Source organism: Pinus tabuliformis, chromosome 6, assembly GCF_031772625.1.
Source record: "Pinus tabuliformis cultivar Carrire ecotype Pingquan chromosome 6, CPIR1, whole genome shotgun sequence".
Classification (NCBI taxonomy): Eukaryota; Viridiplantae; Streptophyta; class Pinopsida; order Pinales; family Pinaceae; genus Pinus; species Pinus tabuliformis.
Window position 1 is genome coordinate 261849488 of NC_142292.1, and position 14575 is coordinate 261864062.

The window sequence follows — 14575 nt, forward strand, 5'->3', positions numbered from 1 at the left end:
GGAGAGAGGAGACTCAGTGGAGACATACAATGAAGCATACACCTCCAGTAGGGAGAAATTTCAAGACAAGTGGGTAGAGGGAGCACATGCAGCCATACCTCTCGGTGTGAGGTGGGGTGATATGAAACCATAGTCCTAAGATTGTAGAAAATTGGTCAGGATCCATTGAGGTGGTTTTTTTCTCATGGATCATTATCTTGCTACGGGGGCCTACAATATTTTGTAGCAGGATGATCAGTGTCAGTAAAATACTAAGTGTTGGGCAGTGGATCCCCCCATAGAGGGGTTTTGGGGCTTGAAGCTCGAAGTTTGGTCAAGTGTAATGGAAAGACCCCGCGAAATGCGGGCATGGAGCGCAAGAGTCTAGGGTTGTTTACCCTAAGATAATGTAATTTAATGTAAAGTGTGTTGGCCTACCCATGGTCCACAGACCTGGGATTGTATAAATAGAGCGAGGCTTTAAGTGTAAAGTCAAATAGGGTTTTTGGATGATGAATTAGCTCTAAGTTTGTAAGTTCGAGTCTTGGGTTCTAGTAGTAGTGAAAGGCTCCACAGCTGAGTGCACAGAGGCCTGGTAGAGTTCACAGCTATGTGAACGGAACCCTACAGCTGAGTGTGCAAGGCGGAGTTGGGCTTGTACCTAGACATAGAATTAATAAAAGATAAGTTGACTCTAAAATATTGTGTGTCTATGCTTCTGTTATATTTATGCCTCTCTTTATAGTTTTATGATTGCACGCACTTGTTATGAATGTTGAATGATTAATGAGAATATTGGGCCCACATAATTAAGTAAGATGTATAATAATAGCACAGTAAAGATAAAGGATCTAGATAGCACCTCTTCGTGCTCTTTACAAAGCTGCACGGAAGTAGTTGCACAAGTTGCGAAGGACACATGGCTGTGCAGTGCAGTGCAAGCGTGTAGGTTCGGTTCGTGAACTTCCTAGACATCATCAAGACATCCATAGGGTGTGGAAACCTAGTTCCAGCACCCTCCCATACTACCTCGGGTGAGACCTCAGTCCGTGCACCGCGGACTATTGCCGAAAGGGCTGGTAGTTTTGGGATTTATTTTTCTAAATCACTTCTAAACCTAGGTCACGTCCCAACAAGCCAAAAAATGGTTTTGTTACTGAGACCATGATCTACCTAAGAGATGTTTGATGTCGTGCCATTGGAACCCAACAAAGAATGAAATTGAAGAGTGGTTGGACAAGAAGATTCACGAGTTTGTGACACAGGAAAATAGAACTCTGCAGGTATCCGAGAAAAGGTGGCTAGATCGCTACGTGTATACGAAAATCCACAAGATCTTCGTCATGTCCTTTCCTTTTGAACTATATGAGTGGATCGCGAGGTTAGCCGACAGCCAGGGAAGGTGTAAGCTTGACCAACCGATAGTGTTGACTCCAGAATTAGTGTGCAGACTAGAGGCATCAGAAGATAATATCACATGAGCTGTGGACCATTGGCTTGACCAGATAATAGGGGGATTTATCACTAAGTTTTTGATAGACACGACCGTGAGCTACAACGAAGAAAAATGACGTTTTCTTAGGGGACCGCGAGGTAAGTACATTAAATCTTTGAATGCCTGGATTAAGATGCTATTATGTGAAAATCAGGTTATGCGAATACATTAATGTTTGGAATGACGCAGAGCAGAAAGATCTACAAAAGTAGTGGGGAATTAAGAAACAATCCGTCAATTTCACCTTCGTGAGAGAGCGAGGAAGAGCTCACTCGGGTCTCTCCGAGAAGTGCGGTTAGGTTGATAAGGCAGCACATTCTGCAGTTACCACCTCCACCTATGCCACCACCTGCTTCACCTCCATCACCTCCATCTCCACCCACTCCACCTCCACCAAACCCGCAGTTCAGCATGGTGAGCGTGATCAAGCTACCCGTATTTAGAGGAGTAGGGAATAAGGATCTAGACCAGTTTTGGTTTATGGTAAGAGCAGTATGGGAAGCGCAAGTGGTCACGGACGACAACATTAAGAAGGCTACATTAGTGAGCGTGCTGCAAGATTGCACGTTGACATGGTATATCAAGCACTCCAATGATCACCCAAATGCAAGAATAGCAGAGATCCAGAATGCGTTGAATAGAGAATTTAGCCAGCCGAAATCAGAGACACAGTCAATCATCGGGTTTAAAGAGATCGTGATGCTTCCAGGCGAGAACCCCTGGGATCTAGATCAACGACTGAAGAGTATGATCCGCGAGGCTAATATGACACTCACGGATGCACAACATCATGCCTGGTTTGTGGCATCTCTGACACCACACCTGAGGACGGCGCTGTCACAACAGAAACTTTCTACCTAGGCCGAAGTGTTGGAAATGGCGATGAGGTTGCATGAGACACTGATACAATATCCGGGGCTAGGATTTCAACAAATCCATGTGCAACCATAGAATCTTTGCCTGGAAATGCAGAGCTTGAAGCAGGATAGGGCACCATGGCCGGAGGCGGGTGAGGAAGTGTGGTGAATAAAATGCAAAGGCCAGGGCCATGACAAGGATCACTATCCAGTATTTGTGAACTACTTGGCAAGAGGGGGGCCAATGTCATTGAGACCAGAGGCATAGGTAGGGCTAAGTGCGACACCCGAATTATGGTGTGTGATCTGTCAGATAGGAGGAAAGCACACGACGGATAATTGTCATTTGTTGCAGAAGTATACACTGGCACCCCAACAACTGTTTTGTAATTTTTGTAGGTCGGTGGGCCACGACAAGCATACTTGTTGTAGCTATGAGTTAATGATCGATCAGACCCAAGCCTATTAGATGCAGACATAAACGCGAGCCCTTGACCCAGTGGCAGGGATGGCGCGCTGTGGATTTCAGGTGCGAGGTCGAGGACAAGGAGGAATGAGACCAAGAAGGGGCTGTGGACAGTTAATTTGTTACAACTGTGGAGGACCAGGGCACTACGCCCATGGCTATACCAACCCAAGGAGAGTATCTTGTTCATACTATGTTTAGTTCGATCATGAAGCAGTAGGTTGTCCTATGTTGATCGCAAAGATGCGCGAGAAAGGGGTACTCCAGCCTCCTCCGACTCAAAATATTCAAATGATGAGGTCTGAATCGCGCGAAGAAGACCCAAATGTGAACATGGTGCTCAGAAGTGGTGCAACCACAGGGGAGGATAAGGGGAAGTAGCCCGAGGAAGATACATGGGTTCACAAGGCTCCTACAAAAGAACTAGAGTTTGACTTAGAACGCGCAAAGGATACGTTCATGGAAGCTAAGAAGAGCTTCACGGAAGCCTCCACTTCAGGTAATAAGGATCAACCAGAGCCAGGGATGGATCCTTCTATGCTTACTACCTTTTTGGAGAAATGCATGAAACTGCTACGTGACAATAACGAAGTTAAGGGACCAAAGGAGTTGATCACTAGGTGCGCAAGGTCAGGCGAACCACGCGTAGTCTAGAAACTGGGATAACATACATTTCTCACCGGGAGGGAAATGAGATTGACGGCGCAAATTGGTGAGTATGAAATGGATCAGGTAATCCTAGACCTGGGTTCGGACGTGAATGTGTTACCAAAGTAGACATGGGAACGCATGGGCAGGCCCGTGTTACAATGGTCCCCTATTCAATTACGAATGGTGAACCAACAGAAGATTTTGCCCATGGGGAGGTTGCAAGGAGTAACAGTTGATATTGAAGGCATGAGCACATAGATGAACTTTGAAGTAATAGAGATCGTCGATGACAACAATCCTTATCCTGCATTGTGTTATAGACATTTTTGGGCACTACAACCCCAAGCATGAAATGTCCATAAACCAAGGGCTCCTAAGTCCCTAAAAGTGTTGTTCTAACCCCTAAAGGAACAAGGTCAACTGATTATAGCTTCTCCCAGAAGTTCTCCATGAAAAACTGCTCAGAATTGGTCAAAACAGGATCATTTCAGTTGCTCCACTGGCCAAGTGCGTTGCATCTCACCTAAATACACTGTCTGGGTGTGTTGCATTTCAAAAAGCCCTTCTATGGGGTGCGATGGGTGAGAAATGACAAATGGCAGTGTCATTCCGTGAGGTGGAGAGGCAATGGAAGCTTCCAGAAACTTCTCCTGTGACACTTGCCTCTCTGAATTCGACCAAGGATGAGTAAGAGATCATCAATCTCCAAGTGGAAGCAAAAACTATCAGAGGGAAGACACTAATCAAATAATGAGCTGACTCATCTCCATTACAGATATCTATATATGGATCCCTCATCCCAGAGATCCAGAGGCTGGAATTTTTCATATTGTAAGGAATTGTTGTTGGTTTCTTGAGACAAACATCAGATTGTTGGGTGATCTAAGCTTTGTATGAGGTGAAGAGGGGCTTCCTTGCTGAGAGGTTGATGCTGGGTCAGAACAATTGGTTGTAACTCCTCTTGGCTCTTTCTTGTTTATCAATAAAAGCTATTCAAGTTTTCCTCCATACTCTTGTGTCATAGATGTTTGCTGCATTTGTATGGTCAATTTACATCTGATCCTAGATTGTTTATGATTATAGATCCATGTCTTTGTATAGTGCTATGCTACTATGATCTTACAGGTACTTTGTGAAGCTGGGCGTGCAAGGGAACAAGTAGCGAAAGACTATCAAGGAAGAGAGGAATCAAATCAGGAGATTAGCGCAAGACAGAGGTTGGTCTTTCTGTTCCTCTCTATCTATAATTCATAAAGGAAAAATGAAAGTAGCTTTACTCTGTTTGTTTCTAAGGCAGCTGTCACACCTTAGTGGGATAGAGCAGTTCTATATAGACACTTTTCCCTGTAACAAAATGGCAACTCTGCTGGGGACGAATTAGTTTGTTTGTTTATCATTCTTTGTTGTCTATTTCATAAACTTACAGGTAGCATTTGAACTGCATTTGCCATAGCAAATGCAAAGTAGATAAATGCTACTTCAATCCATCTACTGGATCTGTTTATGATTTAAACAACTGATTCACAAACTCTCTGATTGCCCTTGTGATAGCTCTTAGATCCTCCTTAGATCTACCCCTGATTGTTGAGTTACTGATTACCTTTTGCTCGGCCAAAACCCATGAACTGAACTGCAAACTGTGACCCAGAACCCAAACAGAGTCTTGTTTCTAGCCCAGCGCAGGTACTGTTCAGAGAATCTAAACTTCAGCGCACTTCCCGAGTGGAGAAGGTGCGTTGCATTTCAAATTCCCTGTGTTACAGGTGCGCTGATCAGACTAGGCTTTGTGCAGTGTTGGTTTCTGTGATTCATTCTTTCCAGTTCTATTCCTGAATTTTGCTGCCTGTGATCAGTATATGTCTATTTGAAACCCCTTTTCCTTACTGTTATTCCGCCTCCTTTGTACAAAAGAACTGTAAATGTTTTTGTGTGTTTGTTGAGTCATTTTCAATTCTCCTTTGCAAAAGTAGCATAATCGTACTGTCGTCCTTTGATTTGAAACTGTCGCAAGTGTCGATTTCGACCGTAGGAAAGAGTTTGATTGCTGTTGATGGTCGATTATCCTGTTACTATTGTTTTTTGGCCTGAATTTGTAATTTTTCTAGTGTCGAAAACAAGTATTCATTTCAAAATCGTAAAGTGTTGTGATCGTCTCCATTTTTTATTTCGAAAAGAAACTTGTTGATATTTGTCGCTTGAAAAGAAATTCAGATTTGTGCATCAACTTTATTTTTAGCATTCATATACTAAGAAAGTCGAAAACAAACACATGCATGTGCATTTGCATCTAGACAGACTGATTGGTTTGATTTAGGAAAGTGCATTTAGAGTGTGCTCTTTGCTCTTTGTGAAAAGATTCTGTCTTTCTTTCCTTAGTAGCTAGGATTTTCATTGCATACAAAGAAGATAAAAGTTTGTTTATCATCTTAGATTGCATTTTAGGAATTACATCTACATCTCACGGTGAACCTGAAAGGCAAACTTCATAAACAAGATCAACTATAAAATAAATTCAATGAATCTAACAATGCTTTGGAACTTAACGCACAACATTTAGAAGTCTAGGCTAGAGACGTATTCCGGCGTCGTAAAGCCTGGTAACTGTTGTTCTCACTGATGGTTGGGTGATTCCTCCACTTTGAGACGATAAGTGCCAGTACGGATTTGTACTCCCACGTACCGTCGAGTATAATTTGGGAGACCCCAATAGGCTTAATCCTTTATCCATAGGAAGTCATGTCTACCACCCTATCGATCGCAATGCACTGAACACAGCATTCGGGAAGATTGACTGCCGTACCGTAAAAAGTATTCTGCAGTTTTTCGATTGGTTTGGTAATCCCTCTACCTAGATTTCCAGAGCAGTCCCTTTCGTTCCTTTTTAGACTCTTTAATAGAAAAGGTCCATCTGAGCACTTGTCACTTCAGGCTCATTAAAAATCGAAGGAGACTAGAGTCATCTTTTGTTTTTATTCGACTCTTAAAAATTGAAAAAACAAGTTGTGTCAAAGCGTCTAAAATTCATTTAATTCGGAAACATACTTCCCCTTTATTTTTAGTTGATCGAGTAATCTGCAATCGTGGAAGAAAGTCAATTGAAACCCCGTCGTTCGCGGAGGCCTACGAGTCAACCGTCTTTCTCTCTGGAATCGAAGCTAGTACAGACAAAGCGAACTCGTTTAACCGATTCCAAATCTCCTGTTAAAGTTAGAACAAGTGTTCCAACAACATCAGAGACTCCGGTTACTCCAAACATTTCTGGAATCCCTGCCTCTACAGAAGAAGTTCAGCAGCCACAGAAGGACAGGAGTACTGATCCTAGTATGAGGGTAAACACTTGTGTTACCGAACCAGTTCCATTTACAACCGGTTCGAAGAGTCTTGCTCCTCAAACATCTATCACTGCCGATTCCATACCTTCTTCGGCACTAGAAATATTCTATGGACCTGAAGGTCTACGCCTTCCACCTAGTCTGATTGCCATAGAAGAGATTATGGAAGATCCTCCAACTAGTACTCCATCGCAATTTGGAGTCGGGATCACTCTGTATCCTTCTTCATCAGAAGTTAGTCTACCACCCGCGGAAGCTCCTGTAGAATCGCTAGGTAATCTTTTGGATAGACTAGAAATGTTTGAACAACCGTCGATGTCAAGGACTGTGTCATCTGACACAGCGACGGCAGAACCCCCTGCTATCACTCCAACGATGTTCGCCGGTATACCATCTATCCCAACTAGCTCTCAATCGCTGGAAGGAGACCACTCAGGGGCCATTTCGACAGTATGGTCTGTTCCTGTTTGTTCATCTGGAATAATATCCGGAAACTCTTATGTTGAGTCTCAACAAATTGATTCATTTGAAGGTCAATTTGGGTAGTCCGACCCTCAAGGGCAAACCATTCCCTTGAATTCTGGATTACCACCGTATGGAGGGCATTATACCCTTTTGTTATCCCCTCCGGGGGGACAACCATACGGGAGTTCACAACAAAATTTGGGTTATGTTGGAATTACTTCTAGTGGTTGGGTACCAATACTACCTCAACAACCAAGAGTTGTATACTCGATGCAACAATGCTTACCTACGTCAAATATACCAACTACGCTAGCTATTGTGACGGTGTCGCAAGTTCAAGCGCTGCCTGTTGTATGCCAACCTCAGGTTTCTCAGGTTGTAATGCAACAGCCCCTTGACCCTGCGACTCAACCACAATCGTTGACTGGTGGAATGACACAGGTTCAGACGGGTACAATTACCCCTCATCTTGGTCAAACTGTTAGTATCGGGAAACAACACATGGCTTCACAACCATGGCTAGTACAATACCAACAACCACAATTCCAACAAGTATACCAAGGTTCTGAGCAACAAATCTTTGCAAATAGTGGATAGCCGTATATTCAAAACGGTCAAAATCAACCATTTTACAATGGTCATGCCCACCAACCTTACCAAATTTACCAGCATCAAATGCATTATGCCGGTATGCAAAGACCAACTGCTCAGGCAATCCCATCTTATCCTGGATATGCTTCACCTAACCTGAATCAACAGTTACCCTTTGTGGCAACTTTAGAGTTACCTGATTTAAATCGGTTAACAAACGATCCAATCGCTTATGCCCCTTGGTGGCCAGCGATTCTGCATAAACTTCCATCAGATATTCCTAAATTTAAGGGAAATCCGGGTGAAGATCCGTCGAATCATGTGATGACCTTTCATCTGTGGTGTTCATCAAACACCCTAAATGATGATTCGATAAGGCTTCGCCTTTTTCAGAGGACGTTAACTGGTCCAGCGGCAAAATGGTACATCAAATTGCCTAGGGCTTCATTCGACAACTTCAGTACCCTAGCCACGACCTTTTTAACCCATTTTCAATTACCGATAAGCTACGAAACGGGAACATAACTCCTTACCAACTTCAAATAGACAACGGCCACTCACATATCTGATCATATACATGAGTGGCGATGTCGTCGTAGAATGGTAAAAACGTATGTTCCCGATCAGCTCTTAGCTGAATGGTTTATCAAGTCATTACTACCTTCCATCACGGAAGATGTGGAAAAGGGGGAGTCGTAACAGAAGAGCAAGTTATCGCTCATGCACAATATCTGGACTTGATTTACACTCAGTCCGGCACGCTCTACGATAAAATACTTGACGCCCCTAGACCGGAATTCTCAGTTCCTCCTCCTCCTAAATCAAACAATGACTCTCATGCCGACGATGGCGTGATTGGCACAACAGACATGAAATCGACAAAGGCTACATCCAAAAAGGCCCGTAAGATTTCAGGTCAAAATGCAAAAGATGAACTTCTTGCCTCGGAAGTAAATGTTGTATCAACAGATAAAGGCAAAGAAACCAATCAACCAGGGGGCAAGAAGAAAGGCAAAGGGAAGAAGAAGAAACAGGAAGAATCATCACCTGAAAAATCTTCTGCAAACCCTCCTGGAGATAGGAAACCAAAAAATCCATGCTTTATATGCGATGAGGATCATTGGACCGCAAATTGTCCACACAGAGCTGAGCTTAAGAAATTCTTCAAGAATTCAAAAACCTCCGCAGTGTTAACTGATCTGTTTCCAAATCCAGGAACAAATCTTGTTGAAAGTGGAAATGCTTCCCCGTCTCAAGTGCTAATGTTGTCGGTTTCAAAACAGCAAAATGATGCTTTGATATCGACAAGGAACAAAGATTATGGGAATCCACAGCTGTCGAACAACAAGGATAAAGATCAACCTAATAGTTTGAAAACAACTTCGACAGAAGTTGCGCCACCCATCATTCCTGAATTGACAATAAAACCGCCAAAGGGAGTAGTACACAAGTTGACATTTAATCCCCGCGCTAGAGCGGCACAGCATTATAATATAGTGGAAGATTTGGCCCAATCGCCATCAGATATGTCGACTCTTGAAGTACTACAAAATTGCCCATCCCAAAAGCAGGCTTTATTATCAGCCATTGGTGGAATAGACCCAAAGGATTCCAATCTTGTATCCTTTGATCACAAAGGATACGATCCTCAATTACCAGCTCAACTAGCTTTCCTTGTTCAAGTGAAAGCCCTCAACAAAACTATTCATCGAACAATTATTGATGAGGGGGCATCTACATGCATTATGTCGATGAGTTGCTGGAAAACTTTAGGATTTCCAACCTTGTCGCGATCTTCGACGACATTAAAAGCATTCGATGGAAGAACATATACCCCATATGGTATTCTAAGTAACTTGAAAGTTGAACTAGGAGGGAAAACAGTAGAAATAGATGTTGAAGTAATCGATGGAAATCTCGATTACAACATCCTACTAGGAAGACCATGGATATATGCTATGGCTGCCGTTGTGTCAACCTATTTTAGGAAGATTGCATTTCCCTTCCAAGGAGGGATTACAATCGTAGATCAACAAAACTTCCTCCCCAATGGTTCTCAAGTTACAGGAAGCATCCCTATGATCCATGGAAGCCCCCATTCGCTTCAAAATATCGGTGTAGGCCTACTAAAAGATCCTGTACTAATGGGAACTTTCACCCTTCCACCTCCAATCAATCTGGCGGAAGTAGCGTCGGTAGGAACCTGCAATATGTTATCTTCTAAAAGGATTTCAGAAAACGATATCGACATGGATCATGCAATAGTTTTGCCTCCAAGCCCAACGGAAATATTGTAGCAATCAATGTTCCTAGCCTGGAGGGCAAACCCAAATCAATGCTCATCAAGCGTTTGGATAGATAGGTCTGAGGAATATGGTACCCCTTCAGATCCTTGGTCACGAGTGCATGTCACCGACAAAGGAATTGTTCAATCAATGGCAATTGAAGGTGCACCATGGAACAATTCCCACCATCATTCCCTTCTTCCGGATTGTGGAGAAGATACTCCTGATAACCTTTATCATCCTTCAGTTTTTTATTTTCTATCAAATACTGTAAACACGGTGGATTCTGAGCGAAACTTGTCCAACATTGAAGAGACAATCGCCATAAATATCTCGATCAAACCAGATGTTGTAGAGAATATTTATGTTGGCAAATGTTGTTCTCCTTCAGAACTGGAAGTATATCACGCTTTTTTTCGTGAATTCCGAGATGTCTTTGCTTGGTCATATAGTGAAATGCCAGGCATTGACTCGAGTATCGTTGAACACGAAATTAAGATGTATCCAAATGTCAAACCAGTACGACAACGGCTACGGCAGGTGCACCCCAAGAAAGCCGCTGCCATTAAGGCAGAAGTTGAGAAACTTCTCCATGCTGGTTTCATTTACCCGGTTCCTCTAACCGATTGGGTATCGAATATTGTCCCTGTTATGAAAAAACAAGGAACAATTAGAGTGTGCGTCGATTATAGGGATGTAAATCAAGCTTGTCCAAAAGACAACTACCCTACACCCTTCATCGACCAGATAATTGATGAATGCGTCGGATGCAAAATCTTTTCATTCATGGATGGATTCTCTGGGTATAATCAAATAAATATCTGCCCACAGGACCAGTCAAATACTGCATTTATTTGTCCATGGGGCACATTCGCATATCGAAAATTACCCTTTGGTTTAAAGAATGCAGGGGCAACATTTCAGAGGGCAATGAATTATGCCTTCCATGACATCAAAAACATCGTTCAACCATACCTCGACGACCTTCTGGCTCATTCACGAAAGCGGACTGATCACCCTCAGCATTTAAGAGCAATATTTTTACATTGCCGACACTACAAGATACGACTCAATCCACACAAATGTGTATTTTGCATCAGTTCTGGTCGTTTGCTTGGATTTGTAGTCTCAAAGGACGGGATTCGTCTCGACCCATGTAAGGTCCAGGCAATCATAAATTTGCCTCCACCTTCGAATTTGCTTCAGATTCAGAAACTCCAAGGGAAAGCAAACTTTCTGAGGAGGTTCATTCCAAATTACGCCGAACTTGCTAAAGGTTATACGCGTCTTTTGAAAAAGGAAGTACCCTTTGTCTGGGATTAGGTTGTGCAAGCTTCCTTTGATGCTTTAAAAGAATCCCTAATGAAAGCATCATTAATGTATGCTCCTGATTATCAAAAATATTTTAACATGTATCTAGCTGCAGCGGATACGACCATCGCAATGGTCTTAGTTCAAGAAGACAACGGAATCGAACATCCTATATATTATTTAAGTAAAAACTTAAATGATACAGAAAGCAAATATTCTTACGTTGAAAAGCTAGCACTCGCAGCTGTTCAAGCAATACAGAGATTTCAACACTATGTCCTCTTTCGAAAAACTACCATTCTATCAGATTGCAACCCCATGACTTATATATTGTCGCGACATTTACTGGGGGGCAAATATTCAAAATGGATAGCAATCCTACAAGAGTTTGATCTGGAATTTGTAAAATCCAAGTCAAAGAAAGCTCTGGTTTTCGCAGAATTATTATGCGATCTCCCATCGTCGTCCAATGATGAAACATCCGATGAAACAATCGTGGATGAAAGTTTGTTTCTGATATCTTCAAGCAATGAGTGGTATGGAGATATAATAATTTATCTCCAAACCCAAAAATATAGGCCAAACACCTCCCGCTCTGAACAAAAATGCATTCGATACCAAGCAAAAGACTACATGATTGTCGGTGATACACTTTACCGTCGCGGTATCGATACAGTTATGAAAAGGTGCCTCACGCATGAGGAGGCCGAAAAAGTCCTGAATGATTGTCATTCCGGCACGTGTGGGGGGCATCAATCCGGTTATGCTACAACACAAAAAATCTTATGAGCAGGATACTTCTAGCCAACAATGTTTAAAGATTGCATAAACGCAGTCAGAAGTTGCCATGCTTGTCAAATTTTCGGTAGCAAAACCAGAAGACCACCCGCACCTCTGCAGCCAATAGTTGCTGTCAGGCCATTCGCCAAATGGGGCATTGATTTCATGACATGTAACCCCACCTCGACCGGGGGGCATGGGTATATCATAGTCGCAGTTGACTATTTTACCAAATGGGCCGAGGCGATGCCTACATTAGATAATACTGGTCAAACAGCCGCCCTTTTGTTTTTCAATCATGTAGTCGCTAGATTCGGCATACTAGAAGCTATAGTCATAGATCATGGATCGCATTTTTGCAATCACATGATGGTCGAATTAGCTGCGAAACTAGGGTTGTCTCACGACAGCTCTACTCCATATTATCCGCAAGCCAACGGACAAGTTGAAGCAATCAACAAAGTCCTGAAACACATGCTGCAAAGGATGATTGGAGTTCACAAAAGAATATGGCACCTAATCCTGTACTCATCTTTGTGGGCTTACCGAACATCGGTAAGGAATGCAACCGGGTTTACACCTTTCCAACTGGTATATGGCCTGGAAGCAGTCTTACCAATCCAGTGCGAAATCTCGTCTCTCAAACTTGCAATTGATCTCCTCCCTGGAACTTCAGAAGAAGAAGCTCGTTTCTTGGAACTAATCCAATTCGATGAAACCCGTTGTGATGCCGCTTTGGCTAACGAAGCCCATAAGAAACGAGTCAAAGTGCAGTTCGACAAAAATGTCAAACCCCGTGTCTTCTCAAAAGGTGACTTGATCTTGCTTTATGACCAAGAATCCGATAAATTGGGAGCAGGTAAATTTAAGTCTTTATGGATGGGCCCCTATATTGTTAAGCGAGTGTTAGCAAAAGGAGCCTACGAGTTAATGGATTATGACGGAATTCCACTGGCGCAACCTCGTAACGAGTTGTACCTCAAGCGTTACTATGCGTAATTCAGTATGGTAACCTGTATGCTTTTGTTATGTTTTTGTTTTCGCTAAAGTGTTTCTTTTGGTCAAGTAATCCACTTTTTACATTTGTTGCAGATGTCAAACCTATTGGAGTCATGTATTGGATATGCCGACGGAGCGAGTCGTAGTTCACAGAACCTATCTTCCGCGGCCTGGGCCATTTTTTATCCAAGCGGCGAGTTAGTAAGTTTCAGAGGGGTATGTATTAGTCGATCAACGAATAACATCGCTGAATATAGCGCGTTGATAGAACTTCTCTCTGATGCCATCACACATGGTATACGCCGACTAATTGTCAGGCTAGACTCACAACTCGTCATACTACAACTCACTGGTATCTACTCTGTCCGAAATCCAGCTATTTATCGCATGTTCCTAAGGGTTAAGATTTTGGAAAGACAATTTGATTTTATTCAATATCAGCATATTTCCAGAAACTTAAACACATTAACTGACTCATTGGCAAATTATGTGTTAGATAGACATTTGCAACATTTATAAAAAGAAGCATACCATCAATGTTTGCACTTGGATCATGTAACTTAACCAAAATAAAACTACGAAAATAAAAAATATATATGACTGTTTATGGTTTATACATAATGTTCTGTAACCAAGACAAAATTGGTCAAATGACCAAAAAACTCAAAATGCTAGGGGGCACCCTAGTCTAATGATGCTTGTGATAGCAAGTCACAGCCTGTGCAATCATGCGTAAGAGACGAGTCCATCGTCTTGGCACACCAGTAGTATGCCGCTGCAACCTCAAGGGTAGCTCTTCAGTCCTCACATCTGGAATACCAAGAGTGGGGCCCTCAACCTACTCCTGTAATGCTGTGAGAGTCTCGGCCACATCAAGGTCGCGAAGGATAGCCCTTCCAATAGCCTCTCCTACTGGGGCGGCAGCTGGCACTCTCAGGCATGCTACTGGGCGAACAGGACCAACATCTGCATGAACACATGAGTTTGATTAAAGTCTTGATAGAATAAAGCACAAGGACATTATAAATGAAAAACGATAAACATGAATATGGTCAAAGAATTTACCAATAGCGCCCCACTGTTTGCCGTCCAGTAGTACTAAATCTGGATCACCCCGGAAGTCCATGCCAGCATATGGATACTCGAAATAAACCATCTCCTGATGATAAAACCACCTGAGGAAGGTATCAGAAAATGAAATCTGAGACTGACCAGCGTGACTAGACATATGGTCAACCCATCTCTGCATACGTGGTTCAGTAGGTGAAGGTAAATCGAGTGCAATATACTGTGGCTGCATCAGTGGTATCTTTTCCAAGGCAAAGGCGGTCAAAATAGAACCATACCCAAAGTTCTTCAACCTC